The sequence below is a fragment of the Pongo abelii genome, chromosome 2 (assembly GCF_028885655.2).
Source record: "Pongo abelii isolate AG06213 chromosome 2, NHGRI_mPonAbe1-v2.0_pri, whole genome shotgun sequence".
In the NCBI taxonomy this organism is placed as follows: Eukaryota; Metazoa; Chordata; class Mammalia; order Primates; family Hominidae; genus Pongo; species Pongo abelii.
The window spans coordinates 146,203,756-146,224,323 of NC_085928.1; the positions used below are offsets into that span (position 1 = coordinate 146,203,756).

The 20,568-nt window shown below is 42.5% G+C and overlaps 1 protein-coding gene and 1 pseudogene across 2 annotated transcripts in view; both read right to left on the bottom strand.

The window, feature by feature from the left end:
• Window positions 1-20,568, bottom strand: part of STAG1 (STAG1 cohesin complex component) — a 406,617-nt gene that overhangs the window by 383,296 nt on the left and 2,753 nt on the right. The window lies entirely within an intron of this gene.
• On the bottom strand, window positions 331-18,870 carry LOC129058652 (dnaJ homolog subfamily C member 8-like; annotated as a pseudogene).

Here is a 20,568-nt window from a genome sequence, read left to right on the forward strand (position 1 = left end):
GAGGTCAAGTGATCTGCCAGCCTCAGCCTCCCAAAGTGTTGGGATTACAAGAGTGAGCCACCACGATCAGCCCAGACAAAGGGACTTATGAATTTAAAATTTCCTGTCTACCCTACATCAAGCTATCCACTAAACTCTCCCTCTTTGTGAATGGTACCATGCTTATAAGAGAATTAATTATATTCAAATACAATTATCAATATATTAAAGCAACTTAAAATATTGTAATATGATTCTTTAACACAGTAAATAAGATCTAGAGGTTAGTCTAACAATTACCTAATTTTGAAGTACTGAAATTGTACTTTGAAATATCTACAACATCTGTAGTTTCCTTTTTTTTTTTTTTTTTGAGACAGAGCTGGGCTGTCACCCAGGCTGGAGTACAATGGCATGATCTCAGCTCACTGAAACCTCCGCCTCCCAGTTTCAAGTGATTCTCCTGCCTCAGCCTCTCGAGTAGCTGGGATCACAGGCATGTGCCTCCAAGCCCAGCTAATTTTTGTATTAACATTTTTAGTAGAGACAGGATTCTGCTATGTTGGCCAGGCTAGTCTTGAACTCCTGGCCTCAAGTGATCCACCCACCTCGCCCTCTCAAAGTGCTGAGATAACAGGCATGAGCCACCACGCCAGGCATATTTTTTTTTTTTGAGACAGAGTCTCGCTCTGTTGCCCAGGCTGGAGTGCAGTAGCGTGATCTCAGCTCACTGCAACCTCCGCCTCCCAGGTTCAAGCAATTCTCCTGCCTTGGCCTCCTGAGTAGCTGGGACTACACACACGTGCCACTACGCCCGGCTAATTCTGGTTAAGAGACAGAGTCGCCCTCTGTCACCGCAACCTCAAGTTCCTGGGCTCAGGCAATCCTCCCACCACAGCCTCTCGAGTAGCTGGGACTACAGGCCCACACCACCACACCCAATTAACCATCTGTAATTTAATATGAAAATATTTCTGATTTCTGTTGGTGACAAAATAAGTATTGCTAACACAACTGTGATTTGTTGCCAACATTTGAAATTGAAGGAACTGCTAAATTTCAGTTACAGGTTAGTAAAAATAAAGATGTCATTATTTTGCCATCCAAAGTCACGAACCCAAGGTTTTTTGCTTTAATTGCTGAAGACATTAGACTTTAGAGTCACAAAAACCTGGACTCAACCACTTTCCAGCTATGTAACATTGGGAAAAGGTACTTAACCTCTCTACCTTGCCTGTGAAATAGGAATAATACCTACATAAAACTGCTGTGTTGTTTATTACGCATGTAAGCTACTTGACACCATGTTTGATACATTTTCAATAAATATGTACACTACTATAATCAGAACCAAGTCCTGTCTATATATAGTTCACAATTCTCACTGTGCATCAGAAACTCAGATTTGGGTTCAGCTGGTCTGAGACAAATCCCAGACACCACTATAGTTTTAAAGCTCTCAGGTAATTCTAAGGTGCAGCCACTGGCCTAAGGACAAAGTTCAAACACTTTAACACTTTCCTTTGGCACTTCACTCTGCTCATGGCTTACAGCTCTGTATTTTAATCACTCTTCCCTAGTCACCCCATGCTCCAAACACAATCAAGTAACACTTCCTGAAGAGGTGGGCTATAGCAGTGATTCTTAAACTTCAGCCTACATCAGAATCACCTGAAGACCTGTAAAAACACAGCTTGCTCATCCCCAGAATTTCTGAGTTGGCAGACCTATGGTGAAGGCCAAGAATCTGCATGTCTAACAAGTTTCTAAGTAATGCTGACACCACTGGTGCTAGGACCACACTTTAAGAACCACTGGGCTATATATCACAGCTCTATCCCTTTGCATATATACACTGTACCTTCACCTGGAATGTCATTCTCATCTCCAACATTTACCCTTGTCTGGCTTTCACTTCTCTTTCAAAGCTCACATAAGAATTCATCTCCTTCAGGAAGCATTTGCTCACTTCAACAAACCACCTCAAGGCATTCGTTACCCACTACAAAACTTGACTACAAAAAAAAAAAAGAAAAGCAATACAGAATGTTTATGGTACAGTAATGCAAAGGGTGGATATTTGCTGAAATACACAGGTTCTTTTGTAAGAATTAGAAAAAGCACTCTCCTCTGGGCACGTAAACTAGAAAAAGGTGGAAAAAGCAAATAGAATTTGTCAAGCAGAATAAAATCTGGATTTCAGCCTTCCCCTACCACTTTGGCCAAGTATCTTTAGGCAGGGTACCAATTCTACAACCATTCATGGCAGCCCCGGCACTGAGTGCCACTAAAATACAAAGGCAGAGAGAACATTTAGATCAACCCTGGATGGGAGAAAGAGAGGAGCAATAAGTCTATCAAGTAAAGATTTCTGAAGAAGGTACTACCTAAATTCTGAGTCTTCATATGCCCCCCTTGTGTACTTCGGGAAAACAAGAACTGTGCTTCAATGTCTTTATAACCACACTATATGGCTCACTGTAAATGTTCAACAAATGCCTGATGAATGACTCAATGAGCAAAATTACATGAAAACACTTGCTAACCTATTTCTTTTTCATCAAGTATGTAGCAAACACATGCCCACACCTGGCACCAGAAACTATAAGTGCTACCTAAATATCAACATTTTATTTGGCCTGTGCACTTATCAGCTAGTGGAAAGCATAAATTATTCCAATAAACAGACGGGAGGTGTGGAGGCAAAATATCACACCTAGGTCTTCAAAACTAATGACTTTCAAATCAAAAACTGCATTACCTGATAAAGACTTAACTTCATGATTATTTCAACAGGGACTAAAAAAATTACAGGAAATCTTGGAAACCAGCTATCTGGTCAAAGACACTAATTTTAGAGATGAAGAAACTGAGGCCCAGAGAAGTAATCAATCAAAGACACACAGTTAGTTAATGGTAGAGTTATAATTAAAACTCAGATCTCTGGCCCTACACTAGTTTTTGTTCTTCTACACCATGCTGCCTTTGTATCTATAAAATCAAATCTTTTATCCACAACTAAAAAAAAAAAAAAAAAACCACCTCTTAGTCACAATTTTGTTGTCTGCATCCCAATGGGAGGAAAAAGTAGTACGCCATCATCTTATTTTGTCTAGAGGTAACTTTCCAACTTTGCTCTTGGTTTCATGCCTAACCTTCTGTGTGCAGAATAATAAAAAAAGCTAAAATTCATAAATAATCCTGATAAAGCCATCAAAATTTATCAACTACCAAAGAAGCATTACATGCAGCACTTTTCTAAAGAAAGAAAAGGAGCCTAATTTTTGAAATATGTTTACTAATAAGCAGAACACGCTGGTGATAACCTTCATCTCTCAATTAACCGGAGTACCTTATCATCTGACCATTCTCATTAATAAATCTTTTGTTTTTGAGACAGAGTCTTGCTCTGTCACCCAGGCTAGAGTGCAGCAGCGCAATCTCAGCTCACTGCAACCTCCCTCCCAGTTTCAAGTGATTCGCCTGCCTCAGCCTCTCGAGTAGCTGGGATTACAGTGCCCACCACCGCGCCAGGCTAATTTTTGTATTTTTAGTAGAGACGGGGTTTCACCATCTTGGCCACGCTGGTCTCAAACTCCTGACCTCGTGAGCCACCCACCTTGGCCTCCCAAACTGCTGGGATTACAGGCTTGCGCCACCGCGCTCGGTCTCATTAATAAAGTTTTAATCTATTGCTAGCCCTACCTGCTGATGAGAATCAATTAACTAAAATTCTTTGCTTACAGAAAGTAACCTCACCATTTACTTAGATTATGATTTGTCTTTTAAGATTAATGATCTTTGGATCTATGCACAACACAATATAGTCTAGTAGTTAAAACCAAACTTTTTTTTTTTTTTTTTTTTTTTTTAAGACAGTCTTACACTGTCACCCAGGCTGGAGTGCAGCGGCATCATCTTAGCTCACTGCAACCTCTGCCTCCTGGGCTGAAGCAATCCTCCCACCTCAGCCTCCAGAGTAGCTGGGACTACAGATGCAAGCCACCATGCCCAGCTAATTTTTGTATTTTTTTGTAGAGACAGGGCTTCGCTATGTTGCCCAGGCTGGTCTCAAACTTCTGAGCTCAAATGATCCACCCACCTCAGCGTCCCAAAGTGCTGGGATTACAGGCATGAGCTACCGCGCCTGGACAAAGGCTAACTTTTTAACGCACACTGACAGGGAGAAAGGCATCTCCTTTTACTTTTGTATTTGCACTGTTGTGCAGCCCACAACAGTGGAATACTTTTATTACTATTCCCATTTTACAGATGAGAAAACTGAGACTTAGAAAGGTTAAAGAAGTTGCCCAAGTTTACATAGACAGAAGCATGCAATTAGAATTTGATACAGTGTGATTCAGGCACCAGGAACTCTCCCAGACAATGGACAATAGCTTTCTTAGCCATCTGTCATGTGACAGTGCTTCATCTGTGAGAATGAAGATTTTTAACTCATGTAAACATGAGATTTTTAACTGTAACTAGCAGCACATGGCATAAACTAAGACATTGTTTTCCCAAAAGTTAATTTAGGCTATAAGAATAAAATAGAACACAGCCTAAAATGTTCTTCAACTTTTATACCTTGGCACTATAAGAATTTCTACACACTTGCAGGCCGGGCACGGTGGCTCACGCCTGTAATCCCAGCGCTTCAGGAGGCCAAGGCGGCCGGATCACAAGGTCAAGAGATCAAGACCATCCTGGCTAACACGGTGAAACCCTGTCTCTACTAAAAATGCAAAAAATTAGCCGGGTGTGGTGGCGGGCACCTGTAGTCCCAGCTACTCAGGAGGCTGAGGCAGGAGAATGGCGTGAATCTGGGAGGCAGAGCTTGCAGTGAGCCAAGATTGTGCCACTGTACTCCAGCCTGGGCGACAGTGCGAGAGACTCCATCTCAAAAAAAAAAAAAAAAAGAATTTCTGCACACTTGCCAGTTTGTACTGTCTCTGCTAAAGAATAGGGGCTGACTACCTCAATGCCCCAAATAAGACAGGAAAAATTGTAACCTGATATAATATCATGGTCAACTAAGCTTCATGAAAAAAGAGAGAGGCAGGTACCTCAAAGAAGAGAACCATGTCAAACTCATGCTTGACTATGTATAAAATATTTTTTTTCTGCCTAAGATTGAGGAGGCAGACAGTAGTGTCTCAAGCTACCACCTGGACCTTTAAACCAATTTAACAATTATGAAGAGAAATCTTGCCAAAGAGCCAAAAAACAGTACAGGTAATATTTAACTATTCATGTTACCTTGATTAGAAAACAAAGGGACTCCCCTGAAAAACTCTTCTGACCTATGTTTGTCATTTCCTGACACATAAAAAGGATCTATTGTTATGCGGGGCAGGAGGGGGCACACTGACAGGGAGAAGGGCATCTCCTTTTACTTTTGTATTTTTTATGCTTCCCACCTCCTCCCACCCACATTTCATTAACCCTGTTGGTTTGTTTTGTTGCTTTAGGGGTTTTTTTTGTTTTGTTTTTAATCTCTCTCAACAGAATAGAAGCTTTTTAAGAGAAGAACCTACATATTTATCAATTTTGTATACCACTGCCACACATATAATAAGTACTCATGAAATATTTGCTGAATCTTAACTGAAGGATATCCTGCCATTCGTGACAACATGGAAAAACCTGGACATTATGTTAAGTGAAATAAAGCCAGGCAAATACCTCATGATCTCACTTACATGTGGAATCTAAACACGGTGAACTCGTCCTCTCCACCAGGCCTGCACAGTTTCTGGTCAGAACTCTTGACACTAACCTAGGAACCAAACTCCCCTCAATTATTATTGCACTCTCCAATTCCAGTTTCCATGGTGGGGGCAGCTAACTTCCCTTCTTCCTTCCTTCCTACCCTATTTCTATCTTACTTCCTACCCTATCTCTCCCTCCCCTATCTCTCCCTCCCCACTCCCTTTCATTTTTATTTTATTTTATTTTTTTTTTGAGATGGACTTCCACTCTTGTTGCCCAGGCTGGAGTGCAGTGGTGCGACCTCGGCTCACTACAGCCTTACAACCTTGACCTCCTGGGTTCAAGCCATCCTCCCACCTCAGCCTCCTGAGCAGCTAGGACTACAGGTGGCCAACATCATGCCCAGCTAATTTTTGCATTTTCTGTAGAGACAGGGTCTTGCTATGACGTCCAGTCTGGTCTCAAACTCATGAGCCTAAGCAATCCTCCCGCCTTGGCCTCCCGAAGTGGTGGGATTACAGGCATGAGCCACTGTGCCCAGCCTTGCCTCTGCATTTTTTTTTTCCTTTTTTGACACAGGGTCTCACTTTGTTGCCCAGGCTAGAGTGCACTGGAATGATCTCAGCTCACTGGAACCTCCACCTCCTGGGTTCAAGTGATTCTCATGCCTCAGCCACCAAAAGTAGCTGGGATTACAGGCATACACCACCACACCCAGCTAATTTTTGTGTTTTTTTATTTTTTAGTTTGAGAAAGAGTTTCACTTTTGTCTTCCAGACTGGAGTGCAATGGCGCGATTTCTGCTTCCTGCAATCTCCAACTCCCGGGTTCAAGAGAGTCCCCTGCCTCAGCCTCCTGAGTAGCTGGAATTATAGGCGCCCACCACCATGCCCAGCTAATTTTTTCTGGGGGTGGCAGGAGGTATAAAAATTTATTATACATAAAGAATATTACCACTAACAAATGCAGACAAACTAGGACATGGTACTGGGTGGAGGACGGCTAGCTCTTTGGAAAGTGAAAGGTTTGGGTGGCGTGGGCCTCATGCCACGCTGATTGGTCAGTAGACGGGGGCACCTGCCAAACACCACAGGGCATCAGATGCCACTCTGTGTGCCCACAAGTGTTCCCTATTTCATCTGGGCCTTCGAAGGGAGCACGCCCAGAAGTGAGCAACTGAAGCGAAGGGGCTTCCTTAGGTGCCCCTTCCAGGCTTGTCTACGAAGTCATAGCAACACCATTTTAAGCAATATGTTTAATTGTATGAGTTCCACAAACCATTCACGAAGTTTCTAACCATCACAATTCAGTGAAGTACAAAACACTGAGTTACAGGCTGTGGGAAGAGAAGGCAGCACCAATGGTGGCACCTTCTAATCCTGGTTGTTCTAGGGGCAGGGAGAGGGGAAGGTCTTTTTTTAAACCAAGCCCCGCATTTCAATGTACAAAAGAATTACTCTGATCGATATTAAATTGTATTGAAAAAATGGACTAAAAAGCAAATACTACTCTATGTTGGGGTGGAAGTGGGGGGAAAAAACGAGTCCTTCGAAGCAGGAAAGGAGATAGCAGGGGGAAGGTTCTGTGCCTGTGACCCTGGGTGGTCATTTACGCTGCTCCATTTTTACTTTTGGTGGTCTCAGGAAGGTCCGATTTTTCTTCTTTCTTCCCCTTTGTATTGGCTTGGAAGTTTCGCCAGCTGTCCACACAATCATCTCGACTTTCCTCAAAGTTTTTCTGCCACTCTCTTTCCCGTTTGGCTTTTTCTTGAGCTTCAATCTCTCCTCCCCTTTGTCCTTTCCTTTCATGCATCTCTTTGGCTTCTCTCTCTTTCCTTTTAACTTCCAGCTCAGCAAAGAGTTTCATTGTCTGTTTATATACAGCTTGTTTGAACAGCTCAGGATCATCCTCCTCTACAATTGTAGGTTTTCCTTCCTTCTTTGTTTTTTTCGCTCTTTCACAGTGTGTTCCACATATTCTTTTCCTGCCTGAATTACATCCAGGGTCCTCTTCTTTTGCTCCTGATCTAGTAGCAACTTGCAAGCTTTGTCCACAGCCTCAAAAGCCTTTTGTGCTCTGTCAGCATCATCTTGATTTTTGTCAGGATGCACCAAGATGGATAACTGCTGCTTTTTTATTTCTTCATCTGTAACTTCAGGATCTGAAGAACCTCAAATGGGTTGAAACTGAAGTAAGAGGAACCAGGATGGGTCAGTCTTTCAATCTGATTTTTTGATGTTAGAACCAAGTCTCTCTTATCTATTTGTTTCACCTCACTGTAGAAGGTCATAAATGCTGCCTCGATGCTGCCTCCGCCACCCAAAGTCCCGCTCTCTCCTGAAGCTGCCATTTCCCCAGCCCAGCCACCACGTGACCCCCATGCCCAGCTAATTTTTTGTATTCTTAGTAGAGACGGGGTTTCACTATGTTGGCCAGGCTGGTCTCGAACTCCTGACCTCGTGATCCACCTGCCTCAGCCTCCCAAAGTGCTGGGATTACAGGCGTGAGCCATCACGCTGGGCCAATTTTTGCATTTTTAGTAGAGACAGGGGTTTCACCATGTTAGCCAGACTGGTCTCAAACTCCTGACCTCATGTGATCCTCCCGCCTCGACCTCCCAAAGTGTTGGGATGACAGGCATGAGCCATCATGCCAGGCCTTGCCTCTGCATTTTATGTTCACTTTTTCAACTTCTACCTAGTCTGCCTTTTTCACCACACTACCTCTTGCTTCCTGGCTTTCAGTTAATGATACCGCTTACTATATTCAACAAATATTTGTTAGCCCTTACTGTGTCAGAATCTATTCTAGGTAGCAGTATAAAGGAGGTGGAAAAAGATCTCTGATCACAGAGCTAACATTCCAGAGGGAAGAAAACAGACAATAAATGAGCACTTTAAAAATAGAATAAGTCTGGGCGTGGTGGCTCATGCCTGTAATCCCAGCACTTTGGGAGGCCAAGGCGGGCGGATCTCAAGGTCAGGGGTTCAAGACCAGCCTAACATGGTGAAACCCCATCTCTACTAAAAATACAAAAATTAGCCGGGCATGGTGGTGTGCACCGGTAATCCCAGCTACTCAGGAGGCTGAGGCAGGAGAATCGCTGGAACCTAAGAGGTGGAGGTTGCAGTGAGCCGAGATTGTGCCATTGCACACCAGCCTAGGCGACAGAGTGAGACTCTGTCTCAAAAAATAAATTAATTAATAAAATAAAATAAAATACTAAAAAACGCTCAATTCATAGAAGCACAGAGAAGAATGAATGTTGGTTAACAGGGATGACAGCAGGGATGGGGATTAAGAAGACATTGATCAAACGGATACAAATTTTCACCAGGCCCAGTGGATCAGTCCTGTAATCCTAGCACTCTGGGAGGCCAAGGCGGGCAGATCACCTGAGGTTGGGAGTTCGAGACCAGCCTGGCCAACATGGTGAAACCCCATCTCTACTAAAAATACAAAAATTAGCAGGGCATGGTGGCACGCATCTGTAATCCCAGCTACTTAGGAGGCTGACGAAGTAGAAACGCTTGAACCCCGGAGGCACAGGCTACAGTGAGCCGAAATCACACCACTGCCTTCCAGCCTGGGCGACTGAGCAAGACTACATATCAAAAATAATAACTAGCTGGACACGGTGGCACGCGCCTGAGGTCCCAGCTACTTAAGAGGCTGAGGCATGAGAATCACTTGAACCCAGGAGGCAGAGGTTGCAGTGTGCCGTGATCTATCGTACCACTGCCATCCAGCCTAGGCAACAGAGTAAGACTCTGCTTTCCTCCTCTCCCCCCAAAAAAGGATACAAATTTTCATTAGACAGGAGGAATCAGTTCAAGAGATCTATTGCACAACATGGTGGCTATAGTTAATAGCAATGTATACTGGATACTTGAAAATGCTAAGAGAATAGATTTTAAGTGTTTTCACCACACCAAATAAATATGTGAAGAAAAGTATATATTAATTAGCATGATTCAGCCATTCCATAATGTACACATATACCAAAATGTTATTCACCACAAACATAATTATTTGTCCATTTAAAAATAAGTAGATTTTTCTAAAAATAAAAAAAGACTCTAAACTGTATTCCCATCTTAAAAATGAGAAAATCGAGGACTCCAGAAAGTAATGTCCTACCCAAGATAATTATTACATAATAGAATAGGGAAGAAAATCAAATCTCCCTAAAATAAACTTCAAAATGCAAAGTATTTCAACATGCAGAAATGAGGCTGAGAGAAAAATGGCCTTTTAAGAGATTTAGAGACTGGGTTCTGAAACAGCCTAAGTTCAAATTCTGGCTCTATCATTTACTAGCTGTTTGGCCTTGGGACAATTAATTTAAAACATTACACATTGGGTGAGGCTCAGTGGCTCACAACTATAATCCCAGCATTTTGGGAAGCCAAGGCAGGGGGACTGCTTGAGCCCAGGAGTTCAAGACCAAACTTGGCAACATGGTGAGACCCTGTCTCTATAAAAGAAGTATTTTAATTAGCTGGGCCTGGTGACACACACCTGTGGTCCCACGTACTCCCAGCTAGTTGGGAGGCTGAGGTGAGAGGTTGAGGCTGCAGTGAGCTGTGATTACGTCACAGCACTCCAGCCTGGGGCAACAGACTCTGTCAAAAAAAAAAAAAAAAGACAAAAAAAAGGAAGGCCAGGCGTGGTGGCTGACACCTGTAATCCCAGCACTTTTGGGAGGTCAAGGTGGAGGATCGCCTGAGGTCAGGAGTTCGAGACCAGCCTGGCCAACATAGCGAAACCCCGTCTCTACTAAAAATACAAAAAAAAATTAGCCAGATGTGGTGGCAGGCACCTGTAGTCCCAGCTACTCAAGAGGCTGAGGCAGGAGAATCGCTTGAACCTGGGAGGCAGAGGTTGCAGTGAGCCGAGAAAGCGCCACTGCACTCCATCCTGGGCAACAAGAGCAAGACTTCATCTCAAAAAAAATAATAATTATATACATATATACACACATACACACACACACACACACACACACATATATTACACAGGATACTGTGCCTTATGAACACTGCCACTTACTAAACGTTATGACGCCAACAATAAATGCAACAGGGGATAGACACAGAGGATAAAGATTGGCTGAAGTTATCTGTAAAGATTTCACACAGATTCCACATCTTACTCTGTGTTTGCTTTTTCTTTTCTTTGTGAACTATATCAATTATACAGTACATTATGTAAAATTCTAAATAACAGTTTAAAGAATTTTAAAGCACAGTGGCAGGCACCTGTAATCTCAGCTACTCGGGAGGCTGAGGCACAAGAATAGCTTGAGGCAGGGGTTTCAGTGAGCCAAGATCGCACCACTGCACTCCAGCCTGGGCGACAAAGCGAGATTCCATCTCAAAAAAAAAGAGAGAATTTTAACGCAAACACTCCATGTAATTATTACTAAGGTCAAGAAACAGACTACTACAAAAGCTTCTCCATAATATGTCCCTCCCTAATTACAAACTTGGGAAATTTAATCCAAGCCTCAGTTCCTCACCAGTAAAAGGGGGACAATACCAACATAACAATAACTACCCCACAGGGTTATTGTAAAATGTTTATTGGCATATAGTAAATGCTCAAGTTCTTTTTTACTTTTGTTCTTTTTTTGAGACAGTCTCACTTTGTCACCCAGGCTGGGGTGTAGTGGCGCAATCTCAGCTCACTGCAACCTCGACCTCCTGGGCTCAAACTATCCTCTGCCTCAGCCCCCCAAGTAGCTGGGGCTACAGGTGTGCACTACCACACCTAGCTAATTTTTTGTATTTTTTGTAGACACAGGGTTTCACTATGTTGCCCAGGCTTGTCTGAAACTCCTGAACTCAAGTGATCGCCGCCCCAGCCTCCAAAAGGGCTAGGATTACAGGCGGAAGCCACTATGCCTAGCCAAGTGTTTTCTTACAAACACACATATTCACCAGAACAAAGACGTGGGGAAAGACAGGATACAAGTATGTAACACCTAATTTGGTGATAACATATAGAGAAGTACAATGAAGAGATAAAGCTGAAAAGCTAGGTTGTAGCCATGTAAGAAACAAAAACTTAAGAAGCAAATAACAAAAGGGAATCTGAGAAAATTCACTACACAGTTTTGGAAGACAATTCTCCATGGAGTCTCCTGATTTTCTGCCTGTCTTGAGAAGAGAAGCAATGAAAGCCTTTGTTCCAATCTTTTCAGATAGTTATATAGTGAAGAGTCCTGGAAGAAAGACATGTCCCAGAGCAAAAAGTGTATTTATGACCCATTGTAAAAGATCTGAGTTTCTCTAAGCTTGGGATTCCACTACTTGGGCAGGTATCACTTGGACCTCTTCCCAGTGACCTATGCAAACTGGAGCTCAGAAATCTGATGCAAATGCTGACTGTCTACTGATACAGTGCATCGTTCTTCATCTATGACCAAGTCATTTCAATGACTTCTACCATAAGCCATTAAACTATGCCAAGTTAACTTGTCAGCCTATAAATAGGGTAAAACTTCAAACTCTTCATAGTTCTTAACAGACATTAGCATATAATCAATGTTTATTATAACTGAAAAATTCCACTTCCGTGTTGTTGCAAGGAATTTTTTTTTTTTTTTTTTTTTTTGAGATGGAGTTTTGCTCTTGTTGCCCAGGCTGGAGTACGATGTCACGATCTCAGCTCACCACAACCTCCACCTCCCGGGTTCAAGCGATTTTCCTGCCTCAGCCTCCCAAGTAGCTGGGATTACAGGCGCCCGCCACCATGCCTGGCTAATTTTGTATTTTTAGTAGAGATGGGGTTTCTCCACGTTAGTCACACTGGTCTCGAACTCCTGACCTCAGATGACCCGCCTGCCTCGGCCTCCCAAAGTGCTGGGATTATAGGCGTGAGTCACTGTGCCTGACCAGGAATTTTTTAAAAAGCAATACTCGACTATATACTACCATCAAAAGCACTTTAAATATAATGAAGAGTTTTGGGTAAATAGGTAGAAAAAGATATATTATGGAAACAGTAAGCTCAAGATGGCTGGAGTGGCTATATTAACATCAAATAAAGCAGACTTCAAGAAAAAGATTATTACCAGAAACAGAGAGACATTTCATCATAATAAAAAGGTCAATTTGTCAAAACAACATAATAATCATAAATTGTACGTCTTACAACAGAGCTTCAAAATGAGTGAGAAAAACTTGACAGAATTAAGGGAGAAACAGTAATTCCAGTCATAGTTGGATATTTTAACTTTCTTCTTGGCAGCTGATAGAATGAGACAAAACAACAACAACAAAAAAAACAACAACAAAGACATAGATTATTTGAAAAGTGCTATTAAAACACCTTAACCTAATTGATAGTTACAGAATACTACACCCAACAACTGCAAAACACACTTTCAAATATGAAAGATACATTAACCAAGATGGACCATATGCTGGCCCATAAAATAAGTTTCAATAAATTTAAAAGGATTAAAATCATAAAGACTATGACCTCAAAATGAAACTAAGTTAGAAATCAGTAATAAGATATCTAGAATAATCCCAAATATTGAAAATTAAACAACAAGGCTGGGCATGGTGGCTCATGCCTGTAATTCCAGCACTTTGGGAGGCCGAGGCAGGCGGATCCTTGAGGTCAGGAGTTCAAGACTTGCCTAGCTAACATGGCAAAATCCCGTCTCTACTAAAAAAATACAAAAATTAGCTGGGTGTGGTGGTGTGCACCCGTAATCCCAGCTACTGTGGAGACTGAGACAGGAGAATCACCTGAACCTGGAAGGTGGAGGTTTCAGTGAGCGGAGATTGCGCCACTGCACTCCAGTCTGGGTGACAGAGCGAGACTCCGTCTCAAAAAAAAAAAAAAAAGAAAAAAGAAAATTAAACAACACACTTTTAAGTAATCCATGGGTAAAAGAAGATATCACAAATTAAAAACAATGTCAAAGTAAATTATAAACATATAACACATCGAAGTCTGAGTGACATAGCAGTGTTTAGAGAAAAATATATAGCTTTAAATGCATTTATTAGAAAACAAGAAGTGCCTAAAATCTATAACCTAAAATTTCACTTTAAAAGGCTGGAAAGAAAGCAAAGCAGAAGAAAATCTTAAAAAGCAGAAACCAATGAGATACTAAAGACAAATACTGACAATTATCTCAGTTGGTTATTTGAAAAAATAACCGATAAATCACTAGACTGGTCAAGATAAAAAGAACATACTGGCCAGACGCAGTGGCTTACGCCTGTAATCCTAGCACTTTGGGAGGCTGAGAAGGGTGAACAGCTTGAGGCCAGGAGTTCAAAACCAGTATGGCCAACATAGTGAAACCCTGTCTCTACTAAAAATACAAAAAATTAGTCAGGCGTAGTGGAGGGCACCTGTAATCCCAGCTACTCGGGAGGTTGAGGCAGGAGAATCGGTTGAACCCAGGAGGCGGAGGTTACAGTGAGCTAAGATTGCACCACTGCACTCCAGCCTGGGCAACAAGAATGAAACTCCCTCTCAAAAAAAAAAATAAATAAATAACAATACCAGAAATTAAAGAAGAGATATCACTACAGATCCTACAGACATTAGAAGGATAGCAAGGAAATCTTACAAACTCCTGCCAATCCATTAAGTAAAATGAACAAATTTCCCTAAACTGACACAAGATGAAACAGACCAAAATTGACACAATATGAAACAGAAAATTTGAATAGCCCTATATCTAGTATAGAAACTAAATTTGATTTTGTTATCAAAACCATCCCAAAAAGAAAATTCCAAGTCCAGATGGTATCACTGGTACATTCTAAAATTCAAGGAAGAATAACACTATTACACAAACTATTTCGGTAAATACAGGGAACACGTCCCAAACTTTTTTATGAAGCCATCATAACCCTAATACCAAAACCTGACAAAGACATTACAATAAAACTACAAAGCAATATGCCTAGTGAAGACATAGGCCAAAAATCCTATCAAAATAATAGTAAATACAAAAGGGATACATAATACACTGTGACCAAGTTGGCTTACCCCAGTAACCAAAATTATTTTAACTTTTGAAAACCATCATTAATTTAACCATTCTACCACTGAAGACATTCAGTTTATTTCTGAATTTTGGCTACTGCAAAAAAGGTTACTATGAACATTCTGTTCACACATCCTGGTACAAAAATACAAGGATTTTGGCCGGCCGCGGTGGCTCACGCCTGTAATCCCAGCACTTTGGGAGGCCGAGGCAGGCAGATCACCTGAGGTCAGGAGTTCTAGACCAGCCTGACCAACACAGAGAAACCCCGTCTCTACTAAAAATACAAAATTAGCCGGACATGGTGGTGCATCCCTGTAATCCCAGCTACTCGGGTGGCTGAGGCCGGAGAATCGCTTGAACTGGGGAAGCAAAGGATGCGGTAAGCCGAGATTGCACTATTGCACTCCAGCCTGGGCAACAAAGGCGAAACTCCGTCTCAAAAATAAAAATACAAGGATTTCATTCATCAGGAATATAAAGTCAGGAGTATAACTGCTGGGGTTAAAATACATGAATCTTGAATTTACTATCTTACTAACATCTTTCAGAAAATGATTGTATCAATTTACACTGCTGACAAAAGTGAGAATGTAATTTCTCTACATTCTCACCAATACTTGATATTATCAGACTTTTAATGTTTGTCAATCTGATGGAAGTGAAATGGTTTCTTCTCATGGCTTTACTTTGCACTTTCCTTTTTACCAATGAGATTAAAATTCAATGCTTTTCCCAGTGTTAGCTGCTGTGAGTCATGACATTTCTTAGGTGAACTGCAACCATCTTTTTTTTTTTTTTTTTTTTTTGAGACAGAGTCTCACTCTGTCACCTAGGCTGGAGTGCAGCTCACTGCAACCTCCGCCTCCAAAGTTCAAGCAATTCTCGTGCCTTAGCCTCTCGAGCAGCTGGGACTACAGGCACATGCCACCATACCCAGCTAATTTTTGTATTTTTAGTAGAGACGGGGTTTCGCCATGTTGGCCACACTGGTCTCCAACTCCTGACCTCAAGTGATCCATCCGCCTCGGCCTCCCAAAGTGCTAGGATTATAGGCGTGGGCCACTGTGCCCAGCCACAACCAGCATTCTTAATAGAAAAGATCAGAAAATATCAGAGTGTACTGCATAAAGATTAAGTACTATTTCATGAAACTTTTATTTTCATTGTGTGTGGATGTGTGTGTTTGTACTAAGTCACAACGTAAAATGTTTTTGTAACTTAGCAGAAGCTAGAAAACAAGTTAAAAGCCATTGCTATTGTGTTTACAGCAAAATTCCATTGAAATTCTTGGACAACTAAATGGTACATCATTTTGGCCCACAGCACGAAGGAATGTATTTCATAAAGAAGGTAAGACATTCTCACATAACCCATAAATATATGCACCTACTACAGACTCACAAAATTAAAAATAAATAAAAAACAAACGGTGGGGGGGAGAAGGCAAGATTTATGACATCCTTCACTACTGACTAGCAAAAAGGAGTAGCCATCCCCACCCTTTTTGGTATCAGGGACCAGGTACGTGGAAAAAATTTTTTCCATGGATGGGGTGGGGAATCAGAAGGTTTCAGGATAAAACTGTTCTACCTCAGATCATCATGCATTAGATAAAGCGCGCAACCTACATCCCTTTTATGTGCAGTTCACAATAGAATTTGCACTCATATGACAATCTAACGCTTCCACTGATCTGACAGGAGGTGGATGGAGCACAGGTGATAAAGCTAGCTCACCTGCCTCTCACCTCCTGTTGTGCAGCCCAGTTTCTACCAGGCCACAGACCAGTATGGGTCCACAGCCCAGCGGTTTGGGACCCTTGATTTAGAACACAGATGTCCAATCTTTTGGTTTCCCTGGGCCACATTGGAAGAATTGTTGTAGGCCATATATAAAATACACTAGTGATAACTAATAAGGTAAAAAACAAAACAAACCTCATAATGTTTTTAAAAAGTTTATGAAATTTGTGTTGAGCCACATTCAAAGCCATTCTGGGCTGCATGCAGCCCATGGGCCACAGGTTGGACAAGCTTGATTTAGAAGAGGAGAAGAAAAATCTGAGGGAAGCAATAAGGGGTATGTTACATAAAGAAAAGATTCTATAAAACCAACTGAATTATAAGACACTTTCAGCACTAAAAGGCAGGAAGCTGACTGTCCCCTTAACCACCAAAATAACAGAAAACTTCCTACAGACACAATTCTAATTCCTTCAAGAATCATCTCATTCTGTGGCTTATGCAAGAACATCATTTTAGCTCTCTGCTTCCTAGTTTTTCCCTACCACCCTAGCAAGAATCATCTAAATTCTAAAGATTTATATTTTTATTCAGTCAACAAAAATTTACCAAGCCCCTATTATATCATTTCTGTGTTAAAATATATCTCCCTAGCAATTTTAATTCCCAGTTATATCCTTTAAAGCAAGGGTGTCCAATCTTTTAGCTTCCCTGGGCCACACTGGAAGAATTGTCTTGGGTCACCCATAAAATAAACTAATTACAACTGATGAGCTAAAAAAAAAAATGCAAAAAAAAACAATGTTTTAAGAAAGTTTATAAATTTGTGTCGGGCCACGGGTTGGACAAGCTTGCTTTAAATTTTAAAGCTTGATTATCCTTGGCTAACCTGTCTTAATTGCCTCTTCACGAAAATATTTTGCTTCTTGGACTGCTAAACCATATGCCGTGACTAAACTTCTGCTGCCTTCTTTGTTCCACCAATAATACCCCTACTCTGAGACTTGCAAATAACTATTCTCTTCATAAGAATTCTCTCCTCAGCTGGGCGCGGTGGCTCACTTTGGGAGGCCAAGGCAAGCGGACTGCCTGAGGTCAGGAGTTCGAGACCAGCCTGGCCTTAGGCAGGTGTTGAAACCCCGTCTCCACTAAAAATACAAAAATTAGCCAGGCAGCCAGGCACAGTGCCTCACGCCTGTAATCTCAGCACTTTCGGAGGCCAAGGCAGGCGGATCACCTGAGGTCAGGAGTTCGAGACCAGCCTGACCAACATGGAAAAACACTGTCTCTACTAAAAATACAAAATTAGTTGGGTGTGGTGGCGCGTGCCTGTAATCCCAGCTACTCAGGAGGCTGAGGCAGAAGAACCACTTGGACCCAAGAGGCAGAGGTTGCAGTGAGCCGAGATTGCACCACTGCACTCCAGCCTGAGCAACAAGACTGAAACTCTGTCTCAAAAAAAAAAAAAAAAAAATTAGCTGGGCATGGTGGTGCATGCCTGTAATCCCAGCTACTCAGGAGGCTGGGGCAGGAGAATCACTTGAACCTGGGAGGCGGAGGTTGCAGTAAGCCAAGATCCCGCCACTGCACTCCAGCCTGGGCGACAGAGCAAGATTTGTCCCAAAAAAAAAAAAGAATTCTCTCCTCAAAAGCTGCTAGACCAATCACACCACAGCAACTGTCTGACGCAATGATTGTGTGAATCTGCCACTTAACAGGAGTGTAATCCAAAGCATTTAAATTCCTTAACTTCGGCCACGCACACTGGCTCACGCCTGTAATCCCACCACCTTGGGAGGCCAAGGCGGGCTGATTACCTGAGGCCAGGAGTTTGAGACCAGCCTAGGCAACATGGCAAAATCTCATTTCTATACAAAATAGAAAAATTAGCCAAGCGTAGTGGCATGTGCCTGTAGTCCCAGCTACTGTAGGTCCCACTCTGAGCCTGGGGAGGTTGAGGCTGCAGTGAACTGTGACTGCACAACTGCACAGCAGCCTGAGTGACAGAGAGAGACACTGCCTCAAAAAACAAAAAATAAATTCCTTAACTTCTCTGAGATTTGATATCACATCAAAAACAGGTAAAACAAAAGGCATCAAGGAATGGCAAGAATTACGTAATTTTTTTTTTTTGAGACGGAGTCTCACTCTGTCACCCAGGCTGGAGTGCAGTGGCACAATCTCGGCTCACTGCAAGCTCCGCCTCCTGGGTTCACACCATTCTCCTGCCTCAGCCTCCCCAGTAGCTAGGACTACAGGTGCCTGCCACCACACTCGGCTGATTTTTTCAATTTTTAGTAGAGACAGGGTTTCACCGTGTTGCCAAGATGGTCTCTATCTCCTGACCTCGTGATCCACCCACCTCGGCCTCCCAAAGTGCTGGGATTACAGGCGTGAGCCACCACAACTGGCCAAGAATTATGTAACTTTTAAAAAATAAAAATAACTGGCCGGGCATGGTGGCTCACACCTGTAATCCCAGCACTTTGGGAGGCCAAGGTGGACAGACGGTTTCAGGTCAAGAGCTGGAGACCAGCCGGGCCAACAAGGTGAAACCCTGTCTCTACCAAATATATAAAAAATTAGCTAAGTGTGCTAGCACATGCCTACAGTCCCAGCTACTCGGGAGGCTGAGGCACGCGAATTGCCTGAACCCAGGCGGTGGAGGTTGCAGTGAGCCTAGATCATGCCATTGCACTCTGGTCGGGGCACACTCAAAAAATAATCATTTTTTTTTTTTTTTTTTTTTCCTGAGACGGGGTCTCACTCTGTCACCCAGGCAGGAGTGCAGTGGCGTAATCCCAGCTCACTGCAAGCTCCGCCACCCAGGTTCAAGCAATTCTCCTGCCTCGGCCTCCTGAGTAGCTAGGATTACAGGCAAGTACTACCACATCTGGCTAATTTTTGTATTTTTAGTATAGACAGGGTTTCACCATGTCGGCCAAGCTGGTCTCGAACTCCTGACCTCAGGTGATCCACCCACCTCGGCCTCCCAAAGTGCTGGGATTACAGGCGTCAGCCACTGTACCAGGCCAATAATAGTAATTTTTAAAAATTAAAAAAAAAAGTGTTCCTACTGGCAGAAATGAAAGAAAAAATAATTATATAAACTCCCTTCTCCCATTGCCTCCCTTCTTTATAACTTTTTAAATTTTCGTTTTTATTTTTAATTTCCTCTCAATGCAATAAAATTATTTCATAGAGGAAGGCACGTAAACTAAGGTACCAGGAAACAGGGGAAAGGAAAAAAGGTGAGGAAAAGGCAGTATAAGAGTAAGCTGATCAAGTGGGGTTACTGCTCTGCCTATGTCCTCTCCTTGTATGTCCGGAATCTGAAAAGGTAAATGTGAAGATACTTCTTTTCCCATGGCAGGCAAAATTCTTAAGAGCCTCCACTAACCCACACCCTTGTATCATCCCCTCCCCTTGAGTGTGGGAGAGACCTGTAGATATAACGGGATATCATTACGGTGATTATGTTATATGACAAAATATATGTTTGCATATGTAATTAAGACCCTTAATCAGTTAAGTTTACCACAAGGGCCTCAGAGCTTAGCTGGTGAGCTTTTCAAAAAGACCTTAAAGGGGAGTCAGAGGTCAGACACAGGAAATAGGGAGACTGACTCCTGCTAGCATGGATAAAAGCTAACAGCCATGTTGTGAACTGTCTATGTGGCCACATGGCAAGGATCTGAGAGCAGTCCTTGGCCAATAGCTAACAAGAAGATGGGGACTTCAGTCATACTATCACAAGGAAATTAATTGTGCCAACAAGTAGTGACCTTGAAAGACAACTCTGGCCGGGCACGGTGGCTCACACCTGTAATCCCAGCATTTTGGGAGGATGAGGTGGGCAGATCACGAGGTAAAGAGATGGAGACCATCCTGGCCAACATGGTGAAATCCCGTCTCTACTAAAAATATAAAAATTAGCTGGGCATGGTGGCGCGCACCTGTAGATCCAGCTACTTGCGAGGCTGAGGCAGGAGAATCGCTTGAACCCGGGAGGCGGAGGTTGCAGTGAGCCGAGATCGCGCCACTGCACTCCAGCCTGGTGACAGAATGAGACTCCATCTCAAAAAAAAAAAACAAAACAAAACAACTCTA